The 19,471-nt window shown below is 38.3% G+C and overlaps 1 protein-coding gene across 1 annotated transcript in view; it reads left to right on the forward strand.

Moving 5' to 3' along the window:
- FOXP2 (forkhead box P2) overlaps window positions 1-19,471 on the forward strand; it is a 451,559-nt gene that overhangs the window by 54,344 nt on the left and 377,744 nt on the right. The window contains 1 exon segment of the mRNA XM_042467206.1: window positions 11,412-11,583. The gene's annotated coding sequence lies outside the window, so the exon portion shown is untranslated.

Consider the following 19,471-nt stretch of genomic DNA (forward strand, 5'->3'; position numbering starts at 1 on the left):
GCTTTGTTTATATAGCGCTGTAGATTTGCACAAGTATATTGATCTCCCACTTGACTTCCCATAGATAAACAAGCATATGATTCTATTTACATTAAACAGATGACAAGCAGCATTGGGTGGCTTTTTGGAATGACATCTTTGCATGTTACCAAAATTATGTCCTGTATGCGCACCTTGATGTGTGGTGGTAGATAACATACTGGGCATTAACTGTAAACTTCAGTGAAAGAGGAGTGGTGAATCCATTAATTCAAATGCTTATATATTATTATGGTAGTGCTATAGCAAATAAAATATAATATCTCCCCTATTTTGTATCTAAGTTTATGAAACTGGTAATGGTGACAAAGTGTATGTATTGGGTGTGTAATCAAGCATTCTGTGTCATTGTGCCATGCCTCATTGTACCGACTGTCTGTTAAAATGCCAGTTTTGTTTATAGAAATCTTACATTCTATATAAATTCTTAGCCTAAATTTACAGATATAATTTGTAAGACACCTTTAAAATTTTTGATTATTGAGTGTATCATGTAATGGATTTTCCACTTTTGATAGCTTTTTCATCTGGGGAATTTAACATATGGATGAATATGCTGTGATAATTAGTTATACAAGATCTAGCGACTAATTTTTATCCAGGTTGTCATTTCTAAGCAACAGTGCTGCAGATGGCAGGATTTTGACTGCCCATCATAGCTACAATGCCTGAGAGGGAGCAGTTGCTCCTGGACTGCTTTGACTTGCTTTAGGTCAAGAGAAGTCAAACCTGTTACAGCACCTGCCTTTGCATATGCAAATCTGTTGTTTTATCATCTCATTAAAGGAGCAGTCTCTGGTGGTAGTAATGAATCCTGCAACCTGGACCATATGAAATCAAATTTAGCAAAAAGACTACTGTGATTTCTGTAGCATATAGCCATGGGATACTGCTTCTGTTTTGAGACTTTGTTTCTGGAAGACTGCCTGTAATCTGGAAGAAGGGTACAGAGTCAAGTATATGTTTGGAGGCAAGAAGAAAAGGAAGGTGTTTGCTGTCATTGACTGTAGGATAGTTGTGAAGTTTGACATGCCCAGAAGCTAATGGATGCCATGTGGGGCAGCCATACACAGCATACTTCAGTTTTCATCATCTGGTGAGCCTCCAGCATGATTCCCAGGCACAAGAGCTGCAACACGTCTACTTTGGTTTGGAGCTGATTGATCCATAGTACAGAACATGCTTGTGGGATCTTCTCTTGTTAGAGAAGGGTATAAATGATTGAAATGATTTCTGCAAAGGAGGGGGGTGCTGAAAAATGTGAGATTTGTTTATAAACTGTAATACTAAGAGAAAGTGTCAATTACTACCAACACATTTGGTAGTCACTAACATTTTGCTGTATACAATTGCATGCTCATGCTGAAATGTTTCTGAACAACTTAATCTTTGCATAATGTATTGAAATAGTAGGCAGAAAATCAAAATAAGAGGAGAATCAACCTTGCTTTTCTAGTGTGTGTTTGTCTGTGTTTTGTGAATGAGATTATTACAATGTTACATAGATCAGTGCTTCTCAGGCAGCCTGTTGGGACTGAGAAAGATGTTCGGGGGTGTGGGGGACAAGCAGTTTTATTTTTCCAGTGTGGCACCATATTGGTGCCCATTAGTTACAATTGTTTTGTTCTTTCCTGGAAATTCACCAGGGACCATCATCACCCAATGGCTCAGGGACCTGTTCTGGGGTCACCACACTGAATAGCACTGACATTTCATGGTTCTTTATAAACAGATCAGCAAGGTTTTTGGAGTGGTGGTGGTTTCTCCAAAAACAAAACACCACCACCATAACCATACTCTGCTATTCACTGCTGTGGGGAAGATGGATAAGATATTTTAAATTGATGGACAAATGTTACATGCTGTCATTTCAGCTTAAATCGTTGCTCCCTCCCCTTGCACTCTCCCTAAGGTACTGTACTGTAAAATTCTGAAGACACAGAAGGTACCATGGTAATGTTGTTGACTGTGTTAATTTTTTGAGCTCTGATTTGTCAACAGTGTCTTAATAGAACCAAAAGCGAAAAAGCTGCTCCATTTATTGCTTTTGCTGAGGAAAGAAGGAGGGTATTCTACCCTAACCTTTTAACCTTGTCAACAGATTATTATTATTTTGACATTTTGACACAAAGCATTATTTGTGTGAGGGTTGGAAGTTTAACTCTTCAAAGAACTAGATATCATTTTTATTGGGTTATTAATTCTGGTAGGTGTTAATCTCATCAAGATTTGCAGGCATTTTGCAGGCATTTTGCTTCATAGGCCATTCTGATTTGTAGCTTTTTCTTTTCACAGCAGTATTAAATACCAAACCTTCTCTGATATGGAAGTTCATTAGAGATATGTCTTTGATGGCAGCCCTTTCAGGGCTTCAGTTTCAAATACCTTGATGTAAAGCTTAAGAATCCATTGTGTTGTAAGCCTTCCTTGATGTGCCTTATTTAGATCTGCATAGTAAATCAAGGAAAGTAAATAACAAGGCAGCAGATGGAAGCATGGAGATAAGGCCAGTGAACAATTGTATTTGTATTTTGTTATGATGTTGACAGGAGCTAAAATTCACTAATCTAGTTCAACTGATCTGCATTTCAAAGAAATCTCATTTAGCAGCAACTTGAAGGTTTGGAGGATAAAGTTCTTTTATTGCAGCTTTTATTGCATTCTTTGCTAATTTATCTGGTCAAGATTTAGCCTAGCTTACTTGAAACAGCAAGCATGTTACAAGCAGTCTTAAATACTACCCAGGCAATAATGTCTAGACTATGAACTGAAGGTAATTACATATCTAGCATTGAATAGGGAACATTAAGGAAATACTGTTGTCCATACTGAATAGCAAAAGAAATGCAGATACAATTCCCTCTCCCCCTTCCGGTACATGTTTCCCAGGGGAAAAGGAAAAATGTTAAGAACCAAACAATTATTTAAATATACTGAATATAATAAACTGACATTATTGAATTGTGACATGTATAATGTTCGTAGTGATTCTGCCTTATATCAGCTGAATATAATAAATATAAGATTTTACCAAGTAATAGGGGCTTGTTTTTTCTTGAGTAAAAATAATATCAAAATATACAGAAAAATGAAATTTGTTATGGGTAGGACCAGCAATCACTGTAAATTTTAATGTATGGGCTTCACATGTTGGGTGTTGTTGGTGGGAAAGCATTTAACAATGGAGATTAAGAGGCCATTCAAATGTCTTTTTTTTTAGCGTGATGATATGAATAAGACAACTCGTGCGTTCAGGGTGTGTTATTCACACCATTTTTTCATCAGAACCGTATCTATTCGCATCTCTCCATGTTCTGTTGGTCAGACATGCTCACCACCTCTGTGCCTCCTCCCCAAGGGTGCTGGCTGGGTCTCTTCAGGCAGTGGCAGTGGTGGTAATGTCTCCCACTGCTCCCTAGAGCTGCTGGCTGCCAAGAGACTGTGGGGCCAGGGGGTGAATGAGAGAGGGGGAGTCCTCTCCCCTCATTGGAGGGGAAAGACACAGCCAGGCATGCAGGATTAAATCCCAGGTTTATTCGGATCGTTATTTATGCTGCCGATGATGCGAATCTTTTTTGAGAAACTTGGAAAAAATTCTGGTACCGATTATCCCAGATTAAGTGGGGGTTTTGGCAGCCTGAATTGAGTGCATTTGGGTTACATGTGAACAACAAAGATTCAACCTGGATTCATCCCAGATTATTTTTACCATTTGGATAATCCTTAAAATTAGTGTTGGAGATTATATGGTTTTAGTTATGCTGACAAGCTAAAGAACAAGGCTGAAGACATGACAGTAGGTGGCTGGAGAATCATATTAAAGTTACTGTATATTGTCTTGGACTGTGGCAGCATGACTGGAGACTGAGGCTGTTTAGCATAATGCCTGAATTAAAAATAGTTCTCTTGGCAAATAAGGCAGGAGAGGGGAATGTCCAGCACAAACCACAAATTCTCCTGTTGTCTCTGGTCAGTTTTAGGAGACAATGCTGGGTTCTTGCTGCCCCAGTCACCTTTTCAGTGGGAGGGCTCTGACTCAGGAAGGCACGTTCTGCCTGAGCCTCCATCCCTGTAGAAGGAAAGTGAAGTGCAGCACTCCTCACCCTTTTACCTACAAGCGGAAGTGGAAAGAGAGAGAGCATTCGATTCCTGGTCAAGGTATTGGGTGGGAAAGCTTAGTTCAGAAAGTTGGTCAAGAACTTTTTGGCATTAGGAGCTTGGGCAAACCCCCAAGATGCTATATGCCTCACTCTTTTATAGTCCCTCACTCATACCTGCAAGAAAGGATACATCTTCTTGAAAATTTCTTTTCCTAGCTAAAATGGGCATTAGCATAGTTTTCATGTCAGATGACCACCTTCATATAATATCGAGCACTCCTTCCACATGGGTAGATTAGGCTGACAAAGATGAATGGAAGAATGGTAAGGCTTTCCAAAATAGCACAGCAAGCAGAGATAATATGTGACTGGTAATTCAGCATGCCAGTTGGTAAGTTGTCTTTATGGTGGAGCCTGATAAAAGGGAGTATCACTTCTCTAACCTGACACTTTACTGATATGGTGTACCGTTGTATTGCAACTCCCATAATCTCATCCACCATCTGAGTAATAAATTGGGCCGTTCAATGTATATATTGACAGACTGTGTGCGTAGGATTTCACTTTGTCTGTCCTGGTTGAGTATATTCGTAAGTTCTTGTATAGCTTTGACTTTTCTTAGGTTGACATTAAGTTAAAAATACTGGAATTTATGAGGCTTTTCAAGAGATCTTGACATAGCAGTATATGGCTTGGCTTAAGGTTTACGTGCACAAGTTATGTGTATATCTATGTTTATGGCTAAGGTAACCATAACAATACAGTATTGTATTACTATACATGCATCTTACCACATTTTGTGTATGTAAAATCTAGGCTTTGAGTGCCATGGTAAAATTCCATATAAGGAAAGCAACAATGTTTTGGTAACTGGGAATTAGTCTTTTGTAATGAGATTGACCGATTAAGTTTCACCTAAGAAACTATGTGTAAACTTAGCTGATCCTTGGAAAACACAGTGCATGTGTGTATGATTGATTGATTGATTTTCTCGTTATCCCCCAAGGGAATAGAGGGTCTTGCTCAAGATGTATGTGTTGGAAGTGAGGAATAAAAAGATGATTGATTTTTGAAGTGAATTAAGTGTAATATTTCAATCCAGAGTTTTGATCTGAGTAATTACTGGATTTTATATTTTCAAAAATGAAGGAGTCAGCTGTGATTTTCTCATTTATGGACCAGCAGAATGTTGTTATATATAATCACATGCTAGTTAGTTTAGAAACAAACTGTGATGTAAACAGTAGTCTCATAACTTTACAGCAAGATAGAAGATATTAGGGAAGATAATGCCTTATTAAACATAAAAATACTAAATAAATTTTTAAATACCTAGAGCCCTAAAATGCACACTATTTACATAGCTGGCTTTTGCCTTCATGTATAGTGTGTTCCCATTTGTTCTTGTATAAATGAATGAACAAAATTAGGCCAATAGGATTAATCTGTAAAAAGTCTTGCACTGAACAGATGCTATTTCCTAAAACAGACATAGGAAAATGAGAGAGCTACAGCCTTCTGTGTAGTACAGGGGTAGGCAACCTGTGGCCCGCGGGCCGGATGCGGCCCGGCAAGGCCTTGGGACCGGCCCCAGCCCAGTCCTGCCGCCGATTGCCGCCGGGGCCTTTGGCCTCTCGCGCGCAGGGGCAAGGGGGGCAATTGTCTATAGAAGCCTCAGAAACATGCATTTATATTAACATTTTTTGAAAAATCAGCAATTTTTTTCGCGTGTCCTCCACCTTTTTAAAAAAAGTGTCCACCATTTGAAAATTTTGTCCTACATTTGTCGCGGTTTATTTATTTATTTAAAATTTTTTAAAATTATTTAATTATTTATTTTTGATTTCGGCCCCCCAGTTGTCTGAGGGACAGCAACCCGGCCCCCGGCTCAAAAAGGTTGCCTACCCCTGGTGTAGTATAATCCTGATAGTATAATTCATATACAGCAAGCACATTCATGTATATTTTTTGTTGGCTTGGGGATGGTATCTGCTGACTTTGTCAATATGTATAAGAACCATAGAAATGGTTACTTTTGTAAAATTCCTGAGCCTCTCTAGAAGTGTAGGGAGACATAGCTCCTTACAGTCCTGTTGAATTGTGAAATTTAATACCCCACCACCACTTTATATAGAATGGATATAAAAATTGGCCCTTTATGAACCTGGAATTGGAAAATGTATTTGTAGATTAAGAGGTTAATATATGCAGGTTTATAAAAAAACAAAACACATTCTGAACAGGGACATTGAATTCATTAATACACTAAAGTATTTTCACCATGCATTAGTACCACAGTGTATATGAGTGAGCTGTTACAGCCTTTTGATACATCTAGTAGGTATGGATAGAATTAATTAATGTGGATTTTTGTATAAATGACACACTGTTCTATGACAGCAAAAGGTATTTGTTCCTGATGTCAATCAGTCATTCTCTGAAAGTTCAAACAGCTTCCCTGAAGGAATATACATTGATCTGTGAATATCCTAAAATACAACAAAAGCATTGCTGGTATTGTGGAGATGAAAGTGAAATGATATGTGTTGAACACCACATTGAAATATTAGAATGCCTAGTGTGTGTTTTCAAAGGTTGTGGAGCAAGAAAATTCAGAACACAAATGTTGACCAGCATGTGCATAAAAGTTAACCTTATGATGAAGATAAATTAGGTTAGAAAATGCAAGAAATGAAATGTGTAAGGAAAATAATCTATCCATTTGCCCTGGATCTAACAGCTTGCAGGCAAATGACCTGAAATTCAAAGGTTGAAGTTATGTTTAGATGTCATAATTTATTTTTCTCTTGTTTTTTTCACTTTGAGAGCTTTGTGTTGTGGCTGTGTATAGTGTAAACTAAAAGGAAAAGATACCAAATGACATTTCCACACAAATGAATTTTACTTAGGCAAGTTGTCTTCAATGTTATATTGCTTTACAGGAAGGGAAAATGTCAATACAGTGCTACCTCGGGTTACGAAATTAATTCGTTCCGCCGCTCCGTTCGTAACCCGATACATTTCGCAACCCGAAAAGGCTTTCCATTAGCGCTGGAAAGCCGCTAGCCGCGCTTTGCGTTTGAATTTCGCGCCGAAATAAATTTCGTAACCCGAAAAAAACATCTTATCCCGGAACAGTTTTTTCCAATCTAACTTTTTCGTATCCCGGAAATTTCGTAACGCGATCAATTCGTATCCCGGGGTACCACTGTAATCTTGGATTAGTATGAAAAAGCATGTGAGAGGTTGGTTGCAAGAGACTTTGACATCTTCATTGCATACTTTTAATAAAGAAGTTGGTGGCTTGTGAGAAAGCACACATGTGATACAATGGCATCACTAGGGTTGGTGCCACCCTATGTGGTCACTCATGATATCCCCCCCCCCCCAGTTGACCTCTTCCCATACCATATGCTACAGAATCCTTAGTATTAGTTTTATTACTGAGGTTACTCATAAAACATAATTCCCATATATTACTGAATGCAATGACAACATAAACAACTAGCAAAATTAAAATTATACATTACAATATCATATGCACAGCCTAAATGTATTTACATACAGTATATATAGTGAAGATTGGCAAAATGTAATGTTTTTAAAAGAAAATTTAAAAAGAATAAAATTTTGAAAAATTAAATTTAACATTTTGAATTTTTAAATTTTAATTTTAAAAAATCCTGAGGGGCTTCCTTTTTCCTCCCACTGAGCTTAGCCTCACTCCCACCATCTCTTAAAGTATTTTAAAGGAAAGCAGGCGAATGTGGCAGCCCGTTTTTGCCAAAACACAGATGTCTGAGGAGCAGTGGTGTCACCCATCTTAGGTTGTCACTTGGTGTGCTCCGCATCTCCTGCACCTTCACGTGACACCACTGATGTGATATTTGGATGGAAAAACTAGTTGAAAACTATTTTACAAATGGCCAAAATCTTAAATGTCAGGAAACTGATGAAGAGAATCTTGGGTTCATAGTTTGGGATGTGCTCTGCACCAAATTCGCACATGGGCTTTTAGCTCAAGAAGCAGTATTGTACTGAAATATTATTCTCTATGGGGGAAATGCTGTTTTATGTGCAGAAAATGCTGACTGTTACAGAATAAATCCCCAACTACAAAAAATGTTGTTTTGTGCATACAAACACAGCACCCAAACACATGCAAATTTTGTGCAGAATAAGTCCTGAACTACAAATAGTCTTTGAAAATTGCACAATGTTTTAAATGATTTGTATTTTATTCAATAGTCACATACCTTACAACCATTTACAGTGGACCCTTGTTATACGCTGGGGTTTGGTTCCAAGATCCCCTGTGGATAACAAAATCCGTGGATGCTCAAGTCCTATTAAATACAGTATAATGACATAGCAAAATGGTGCCCCTTATAAAAAAATGGAAAATCAAGGTTGATATTTGAAATGTATACTTTTTGGGAACATTTTCAAACCGTGAATGCTTGAATCTGTGTATAAAAAAAATCTGTGTATAAGAAGGGCCGACTGTATATTAAAACATTCACTACAGTACTGTATTAAAAAAAGGCTTACATCCTTATCTCTTTCTCAACCATCTTCCATTCAATTTCCCTTCCCTTCCCTCTATCATTCTTGTTCCCTTTCCATTATCCTTCCTATCTAACCATACACTCCTTTCCTTTCTTCCTTTCTCTCCTCTTTATCTGATACCTCTCTTACTTCTCCTCCAGCTTCTATCCTCTAATTTCAACTTCTTCTTTTCCCACCTCAGTTACCCATGCCTTCTATTCCTACATACTCTTAATTTCATCTACATACCTTACATTCTTATTATCCCCATCCTTAACTATCCAATTCCATTAACTTCTACCTATTATCATCCATTCTTTCCTTTCAGTCTTCTTAACAGACATCCTCTCCATCCTGTCCTATTGAACATCCTCACTATTGATATAGCCTTATCTTTGTTATACTTATTGACTTTCTTTTTCTTCCTAAACTGCACAATTGCACAATTTTCAAAGACTTTATTGTAACAGGAAGAAAATTACTTAGATTACTAGTTGCTTCCTTCAAGACCAGTGAAGGATTACATCCTCAATGTGGTAGTTGTGGTGAGCAATCAGTTCTGAAATCTCCTCTTCATGGTCTCTACTTCACACTGTTGGGTTTGTGCCTACATAGACCCTGGCATCCATGGAAAACTATTTTTTAATAAATTTTATTTTGTAATAATATAAAAGACAAACACAAGAAAAAACATAACACTCAACAAACAAATAACTTTATAAACCTACACACAATAGACACTAAAAAAGAAGGGAAAAAAGAGCTTTTTGCAATTTTCATTGATTTATAAAAATTTCCTTATCCTTACTGCTAAATCCATATTCTTGGAATTAAAAAAAAAAATCTCTCCTATTTCCATTATACTAAACTGATCATAGTGGACTTTTTCTTTTCACATTGTTTTTACCAGCAAAACAGCAAATATATATTTAAACTTATTAATTTTTATAGCACTATTAATAAATAGTTAACTGAATAAAAAAGCATATATTGAAAGAATAAGTAAAGCAGCTTCTTCCAGCTTTTTGTACCATAACTGATCTCTTTTGATTCCTAGTTTAAATGTGACTTCAAGTTTTATTAGTTTAAATCCCATCCTAACTTGTTGCCATATTCTTTCAAATATTTCTTCTCATTGTTTATCTCTTTCAGAGATTCATTGTTCATTATTTTAGTAAGAGTATCTATATGGAAAACTAATTATGCACTGTAGATACAGCCTAACCCTAATCCTTTGCCCACATCACACCCTCCCACTGTGTTTCAACTGAACTGGACACCCACACTTGGTGAGGAAGAGAGAAATATGTTAGTTACTCAGCAGTGGCATTGTAGGACTCTCATTCATGCCCAGTGCTTAGCTGGGTGGATCTAATATCATGGATGAGGAGTAACATGAATGAATGGAGCAGGTAGTAAATCAGAGAGGCATTTCTGGTAGAATATGCTGTTTTCTGTTTTAGAACTTCCAGGTGTGTATTATCCTTTTCCACGTTCTGAATCCCAAAAGATTCTAAACACTGTAGTACATGTTTCCCAGGTAACTGAAGTTGTTGAGATACAGTTGTATTATATAGCTTTCTCAGCTTTCAAGACAGAGTTGGAATTAAAATCTTAGGGGGAAGCAGATTTAATGAACTAAATGCAACTCCATTATGTTTAAATTGCCTTCATAAATAACATTTAACAACAGAGCAAGTTTACCTTTTTGGTTTTATTATTTATTTGCAATGTTTATATACCACCTTGTAATATTTACAATAAGTACTATATAGTGTCTGGCAGATATACCTTATATCCGCAACTATAAGTCAACTTCATGTATAAGTCGAGGGCAAGTTTTGGGGCCAAAATTATGAATTTTGCCATGACCCATGGATAGGTTGATGGTAAAACTTAGAGACACTGTCAGTGTGTGTGTATGTGTGCCCACAGCAAGAGGCTTATTAACTCAGGCTTTTTGCTTCAACTTTTGTTTCATCCTTCACTCCCCACACAGCCGCAGCCTGGGCGGGAGAGGGACTCTGTTTGTTTGTTTAACAGCAGTTAATCACCCAGGGCTCTTTCTGCCTGGCTCAAAAGAGAAAGAAACTGCTCTCCTGACTGCATGGGAAAATCTGAACGAGGTGCTATCACATTGTCATACTGACCTGTAAATAAATCGACCTGGGATTTTAGGAACAATTTTTGGGCATACATTTCTCGAATATATAGATGAATATATATTATATATGTATACACTTTCCCCCCTCATCTTAATATGCTGCATACTTATTGAAGTACACTCGTCCCTCCGCATTTGCTGGGGTTAGGGACACAGAACTCCGGTGAATGTGGAAAAACCAGCAAATAACAAAAAATACTATGTTTTTACCTGAGAGAACACTTCTCTAGGAATCTCTAGGTGCTCCAGTGCAACTCTGTGGTCAAGATCTGCTAGACATTGACCATAGAATTGCGTTGGAGGAGCTACAAATGCTTAGTGGAGTGCTCTCTTTAGGAATCTCTGGATCCTTCAGTGTGACTTTTGGTTAAAGTTGACATAGAGTTGCACTCAAGGACCTAGATATCCTAGATATTCCTAGAGAGAACATATTAATAAAATCCATAAATAATCAAATCTGCAAAAGTCAAAGCCATAAATGTGGAGGAGTAGAGAATGTTTATAAGAATGTTCTTAAAACATTTCAACTTAAATAAATTTCTCTGTTCTTTGTCATGCAGGTATATCTCACTCTCTCTGAAGCAACCTCATTATCTAACTTTTGGAAAGGCAATTGAGTTTTAGAAGAAGAACTGTTGTAAGCAAGAAGAAGCAAAGCCCTCTTGGGGAAAGAAAAAGACGGAGAGAAAGAGAGAGAGAGAGAGAGAGAAGAAAAGGAGACCCAGAAGAAATGTGAGTGTTTTATAAATTATGTTATGAGGGAATATTTCTTTCTTTTTGATATCATGTTTTCTATATAAGCATAGATTATATTTATAACATTGGCACAATATGAATTATGCTCATATATATTTTTTAGAATTTAGGACAGATAAGAATCCAGGTTTCTTCTCCATATAGGCATTTGTATACATGCCCCCAAAGCAGCCAGAAGCTACTCTGGGACAGGCTGATACAACCTGAAGTTGGCCTGAAAAGAATCGACAAAAAACTGCTTGTGCTGGTGACCCATACAGGACCGCAGCTGTGGCTGGTTTTGGGACCATGGAGTCTGGTCACTGTGGTCATGGGGCGATTGCAGCCAGAACGGCTGCAGATCGTGCTGTTTAGCCCGTCTGCTTCGCCTCAACGTTGTGAAAGTGGAATTTGGCCAAATTCATTCCATTTTTTTTTTATTGTGAAGGCAATTTTGACTATACCTAGATATATGGGTAATGCCTTTAATAATATGATCTGTAATTCATATGGCACTTAGGATGTTTTAGGCAAAATTAATTTCAGACTAAACTCAACATCTATTCCCAATGTTTCACCCTCAGTTCTATTGCTGGTCCCAAATGGATCGTTCAAGTCCCAACCCATATAATTCTTTTCTTCTTACATTTTATACTAGCAAAATTGTCCAGCTGTGCTTGGATTAATTTCATGGGCACCCCACCAGTGCATGCCTAAAGTCAATTTCACATAGGCAACATAGCCTGCATTTTAAGTAGGACCATCTGCAAAGTAAATTCCAAATGTGGTTCTTATCCATCTAGCCATCTCTGAAGAAATTAATAGCCTCGTCAACCAGGCCCCTCCAAGTGGATTCAACCAGTGCCACACAGCTTGTATTTTAAGTCAAGTCTTCCCATGCATGTCTTCCAAATATAGTATAAATCTGTTCAGCTACTATTGAGGAAATCAATGAGGTGCCCCACCAGAGGCAACCAAAAGTAAGTTTGTATACCCTATGTAACCTCTATTGTAAATCAGACTGTCCCAAACCTAAACTCCATATTTGGCACAAGTCCATCCAGCCATTTCCATAGATATTAATGAGGGGTGGACACTGTTCCCCCCAAAAAATGGATTTTGTGTATGTCATGTGATTTATCTTTTGAATCAGACCATCCCAAACATACCTTCCAGGTCTGGTGTATATCTGTCCAGCCGTTTGAGGAAATAAATGAGATTTTCCCCTAAAAAGATTTTTTTTGTACAGTAGATAAAGTAGATTTTAAGTTAGACCATCCCAAGCATGCCTTTCAAATTTGGTGGGAATACACCCATGATATAATAACACACACACATACACACTTAATTTTTATGTAGATGATTTAAATAGATTTTTTGTTTCTCACATTTTAAAACCACAATTTGAAATAAGAAATTGGAAGTATTTTTTTCCTAAATCTGACTTTTGATTTTCAGAGAAGTAATGTCCTCCCTAGATTTCAGTGTTTGTAGCTAGTGGTAGTTCTGCTAACTCTGAATATCAAAGATAAGTTGAGCAGTCCTGTCCTGTCCTATTCCCTTTCAGGGTTTCTTGCCAGCTTGCTATATATCTAGCCCTGTTGAAGCTGAAATATCAGTAGTATAAATAAACTTTCTGTGTCTTGCCTTCTCTTTCTGGTTAATATAGCAAGGGTAGAATTACCTCCTGCTCTACTCTAAGATGGCAGTTTTGGTGGCACAAGTGTGGAAGGGAAAACTGGAATACCTAGTAAGCATGGAAGCTGTTCAGATTAAAACATTAAGGCACATCCATTTTTTTTTCATTATCCAGATTAGTGGTTGGCTAGCTCTAATCTAGACTTTCTTGGTTTGCTTTAAGGGGTAGAATGGTTTTGGAGCAGTGTTGCCACGACTGCATTTAGTGAAAACTGTAACCTCTTTGCCCCCACCCCCGACTTGTGATGTTTGTAATTGTGTATATTGGTTAGGGAAATCTTTGCATTTTCCCTGGGAATTTGAGATCTTAATACTGGATTATTTCACCACATCACTTCCGGGTTGAAAATGGTGCCATGAAACAGTCCCCGTAACTGCTCCATGGTGGTGAGGAAGTACTGACCCATGGTGATTGCTGGCTAGGGACAGCGTGGCTGGCAAAAATGGTCTCTCAGGCACAATGGAGAATACTACAGGCATCCAGTGCTGGCTCTGGGCATCACGGGACAAAGAATTTGTCACCAAGACACTAGAAGAACCAAAGTGACTGAAGGGGGTAACATCAAGCCCCACTGCAGTCAAGCCTCTTAGTGATGTCTCCTTGACTTTCTTAATTGTCCTGTAACATCATCTACAAAAAAGTTGTTGAGTTAAGGAACTTGCCAGCTCACTGGGGACACGGTCCCTTTGGTGACTAATGGACTTATGTTTAACTCCTGTGAAGAGTAAAGTGAGTAAATATTTAAAGACATATCATTGAATGTAATGGAAATATAGTACAGTATTCCAGCTTGGTGGTAGAGTGGCAGAATTAGTTGCTCTTGGTAGGCATTCTTGCATTCTGGGATACAGGAAATGAATCAGACATGTTACCTGAAAAGTTGCAGGATTAGTAAATTAGGTACTACAACATCACTGTAGGGGTAGTTAGAACAGTAAATCTTTTGTATAATATCTTAACTCACATGCTTGTTTTGACCTGTATACAATTTTCTTAGTGAATACTCATGTGTGTCAATTCTGTCCTCCTGTTATTGACTTACAGAAACTCAACATTGGTTTCCATATTACAGCTGTCACATGATAGTCACTGTAAATCTGTCAGCATGACATCTTTTTTTACACAATAAGTTGTTTGTGAATAGGTTCATCATGTGAATTACATCAGCTCCAAAAGAAGGGTTAGGATGTCATGCCATTCACTTAATGTGAATGGTAGGTGACATGTAGAGTAATTTATAGCAACTTCTGTGGGGTGTGACTAGTAGGATCAGCTTTGGCCCATCATAATTAAACTTTAAAACATAGCCATTGGCGGGATACAGACCGCCGCTTTGCGGCGGTCTCCCACCGGCGCCATTTGCTCCGTGCGGGAGCCGCAGCAGCCAAACCGCGCGGCTCCCGCGCGGAGCAAAAAAGAAGCTCCATTTTGGAACTTCTTTTTGCGGCGCCTTTATGACATCACGAGGTGCTGATGGTGCATTCGCGACATCATAGGCGCCGCGACACGTCTGGACGCTATGCGTCCAGTATGTAAACATGGCGGCCCCCATGTGGAAGGGGCGTTGCCATGTTGTACGTATTCTATACGTACTAGGGTTAGGGGGGTGCGGAAGCACCGCCCCTTCTTAACCCTAGTACGTATAGAATACGTACTAAATGGCGGTTTGTATCCCGCCATTATCTCTCTTAGTAAAAAAAAAGTTTTTGTTGTTCTTTTGTCATCTGGTGAAGTGGCCTCTGAGCATTGGTTTAGACAAGAGAAGGAGATCCTCACTGAAGTTATGAAGCTTTTTAAAATTTGTTTAATTTTCTCACTTAAAATAACACTGAATTTAGAATAATTACCGAGTCATAACAGTGAAATAGTTACAAATTCAGTTATAAATTTAAAATTTGAGAAATTAGGAATATCTTCCTGTTTTTACTGGATTTTCTCCCTGCAAAAAAGTACATACTTTTTTGTTTATATTATAACACAGTCCACCTTTATTTTTTATTAATGTTGTTTAAAAACATTCCACTGGATTGGTATGCCAGTATAATGAATACATTTTTCATATTTTTAAGTCGGACTGTATTGCTGAGATGAAATATACGGAAATGAAAACTTGAATGTAGATTGTATCCTGTCATACACACAAGCTCATTTTCAACAAAATCATATCAAAGAATATAAAAGACTACAGCACCACAAATACTGTAGATAAGATGTGTAATTGAAGACACCATCTGCTCTGTGGGGAGTGTTTGTGTATTTTATTAACACCAATAATGTTGAACTAATTAACAACAATCCCTCACAAAGCAATATAGGTCTTAAATATTCCTGAGCAGGAAAAATAGTTGGGTTTAATGAGAAAACTGTGTAAAGGGTTTTGTTTTTAACCCTGTAATCTTGTTGCCTTTTTTGAAAGCTCGAATTTCTAAATACGAACGATGGTTACTATACTCTTTTACATAATTACTCTTACTAATTATAACAATGTTCTATTCAGTTTATACCTCCTCCTTGTTTCTATCTATATCTGTATCAGTTGCTTCTGAATTGATAGTTTTGGCTGCAGTTCAGTCAATAAAGAAAAAGCATTGTTCTGCTAATGAAATGCACAATGAGTCCACATAAAGCTAAGCCATGATTTAGCATGTAGGGATGAGCCTCCATGACCCCAAGTGACTGCTGGGCTCATGTGATCTCCTCTTTCTCCCTGGTCAATTCATTTTTCCTTTCAGTGAACCTTTGCTTAGCATTGCGCTTGGAGTAAGAATCCTGTTTTTTTTTAATGGTTAAAACATCTTCTGAATCCATGGTTTAGAGCCGACATCTTTGGAAATTACCTAAGTCTTCTTTTAAATCAGGGTCCTTGAGTCAAATGGAATGCTGAGTTTCTTGAAAAATGAAGCTAAACTGTGCACCAGGCTTTCTGGCTACACTGGAGATCATTCTAAGGCTATTTCTGCCATCCAGAATTATTGCAGTTTGACACTTTTTTGTGGAACCCTGGGATTGGTAGTTTGTTGTGGCACTAGAATTTTCTGACAGAGAAGGCTAAATATCTCACAAAATGACAAATCTCAGAATTCATAGCATTGAGCCATGGCAGTTAAAGCAGCATCAAACTGTATTAATTCTGCAGTGTAGATGCAAACTAATTCAGCTAGGTGAACATAGCAGCTGAGATCCTCCATTGGGCTTATATTATATAAATCCCAGTAAATAAAATGGTACATTGAAGGCACTGATGGATAGTCACATACCATTCAAGAATGTACAATTGCATGGCTAGAATTCCATTGAATAGTTCCAAATGGATGTGAAAAAGATTGTCTTGGGGGGTGGCAGGTTTTTCATCTTTGGAAATCTTTAAACAGAGTGGATGGACATCTTTCTGAAGTTCTTTAGTTGTGTATTCCTGCAGGTTAGGAGGTTGGACAGGATATTTCATGTGGTCTGTTCCAACTCTAAAATTCTATGATTCTGTGAAATAGGGTAGATCTACTGAATAAACTGTTGGATGGTGAGTCAACATGTCATTAATTTCTATTTCTTTACTCTAGTCTGGATGGATAATAGGATTTAAGCCCATAAATGGTTACATTTATGAAACTCCACCTATGTAGCCATGAACTGAATTGAACCATTGCTTAGTGTCCAAAAAGTAGAATCGTATGTGGAAGGGAACCAAAAGGATTCCAGATAATATCTGCTTTATGGTCTAATAGGTCTTCTTAATGGTTCCATTGAATTTTGGCATCTAATCAGACATTAATTGATCCATTGCATCTTGCAATTAGTATGGGGTTGGCTGTGTCTTAATTTGCTTCCTTAGGCGGGGTACAGACCGCCGCTTTGCGGCGGTCTGCTGCCGCCGCCAGTAGGTCCGCAGGGGAGCCGGAGCCTTCAGACGGCCCGACTCCCGCGCGGACCGAAAAAAGAAGCTCCAAAATGGAGCTTCTTTTAGCGTCGCGTTTGCGACGTAGCGAGGCGCCAGGGGCGCGCTCGCTACGTCAGCAGCGGCGTGACGCGTACGGACGCTAAGCGTCCGATACGCAAAGATGGCGCCGGCCATGTAGAAGGGCCGGCGCCATCTTGTACGGACGGAGTCCGTACTAGGCCATGGGGCGTCTAAAAGAGATGCCCCTTTTTTAAAATGGGACGTCCTCCGGACGTCCCAAAGGGCAGTTTAGAAAGCCCCTTAGCTATATATTGAATTGTATTGGTGGTTCCTTATACTTTGACCTAGACCTCATAAGGATTTGATTTTACCTGTGTACTATTTATTTTGACATTATAAAGAGAGGAAACTGCTAACACAGTTTAACTCTGAAATAGCAAAATAAACATGAACATTGCTAGAGTGATTTTAAGGGAATTGCATGATCGATGCTCAACAGGTGGTATAAGCAAAAGTTACAGTTCTTTTGGGAACTAGTCCCCACTGTACTCAGTAGGATTTATATCTGATTAATGGTGCTTAGGTTCATGTCACAAGTTTAGAATAGGGAGAGGAAAAAGCCAGGTATCGCAAAGTCTGAGGTGTGAATAGCTGAAAACTAGGATTAAGATATGGGACTTCAGATGGAGAAAAATCTTGTGAAAACTAATTCAGCATACATTTTGATATTGAATCAGCAGCTATAGTTGGTTTAGAAGGAGGGGATATAAGGAAGGGTCCCACATTCCCAGCAGTACAGAGATGGAAGCCATTGGTGGGTTTGGGTTGTATTTTTTTTTTTTTGTAAGAATGTCTCTTATTAGGCTGTTTTCACATCCCTTGTGGTTTGTAGGTCTTTTATTAGTATCAAACCATCTTCATTAGTATCAAACAAGGAGGTACCTTGGGCAATAAGGCTGTGACATTTTTGCCATCTTGTTTTCTTATGCGTTCTTTAACGTAGTAGGTAGTGTCAAATGTACTGTTTTAATGTGTTAAATAAGAATTACTCCTCTTTTTCAAAAGTTGCTCCACCCCTTCTCACTGCCTTGCTACTACAGTGCTCCCTCCGTTTTTGTGGACTTGAGATCCACGACCCTTGAATAACCGCGGGGGGCTGAACAGAGGGAGTCAAAATGGGGTGCACTTCTGTGGTATGTGTTTGCACGCCTTCGTGGGAGCGTGTCTTGAATAGGGCTTGAATATGCATGTTTTTTCGTTTTCGTGGTTCCCCCGCAAAAACGGAGGCAGCACTGTATATGTCATTACAGCAACATGTTGGTGGAAACTGTTTGATAAACTAAGAGCTTTCCATTATGAAGAAGTGAGAAGGAAAACAAATTAAAGGCAAAATAACAGAAGTGGACAGTTCCACACTTCAAGAGCAAGAGATACAGCATATGGGGACAATTGGAGGGGTTTCTATGGTTTTTACCCATTTGAGACTGCTGGGTGTTTGAAGTGGCTCCCTGTAACTAAGGCTGCTGCAGAAATAAAGCAGTTTAACACCACTTTAACTGTTATGACTCAATGCTATGGGATTCTAGGATTTGTAGTTTTGTGAGATATTCAGCCTTCTCTGCAAGAGAGCTCTGGTGCCTCACCGAACTATAAATCTCAAAATTCTATGCCATGGAAGTTAAAGTGATGTCAAAATGCTTTATTTCTGCAGTGTGGCAGCAGCCATTGATAGCCCATCTAATAACCTCTTGAACACTAATACTAAACAAAGCTTGGTCAACAAAGAGAACCTGAACTTCCTGCCAGGGTGAGTAGCTCATCACTTTTATTTAGTCTGTGTGGTAGAGCCTGAATTCATTTGGAATTTGAATGTGGTAGCTACTGATTATTGCTTCTTCTTTGTGTCTATTTCTTTAGACTATTGTGGTAATATATGTGAATGACTGTACAGGTTGGTTCTGCTTCATGCAACCTTCTCATAAATAAAATGTAATAAAAGTAGGTTAGAAGGATATGACCTTTAGTTCAACAAATGTTTCTAGTACTAGCAAGAAGAGAAACAAGATATATGTACACACAAAACTGTGAAGTGTCTCAGATGATTTAGTTCCTTATGCTATTTGAGTGTTTTGTGAGTGGCATTAGTCTTAAGAACGATGAAGTATTCCAGGAAGTTTGAGAACTGATGGCATAGTAAATATTTAAGATGATTTAAAAGGTTGTTCCCCATTTAGTGTTTGTGGGGCATTAAGTGCTTATATTGCCTTAGGATATTTTTTGTTTTCCCTCCA

This window comes from Sceloporus undulatus, chromosome 5 (assembly GCF_019175285.1).
Source record: "Sceloporus undulatus isolate JIND9_A2432 ecotype Alabama chromosome 5, SceUnd_v1.1, whole genome shotgun sequence".
Taxonomy (NCBI): domain Eukaryota; kingdom Metazoa; phylum Chordata; class Lepidosauria; order Squamata; family Phrynosomatidae; genus Sceloporus; species Sceloporus undulatus.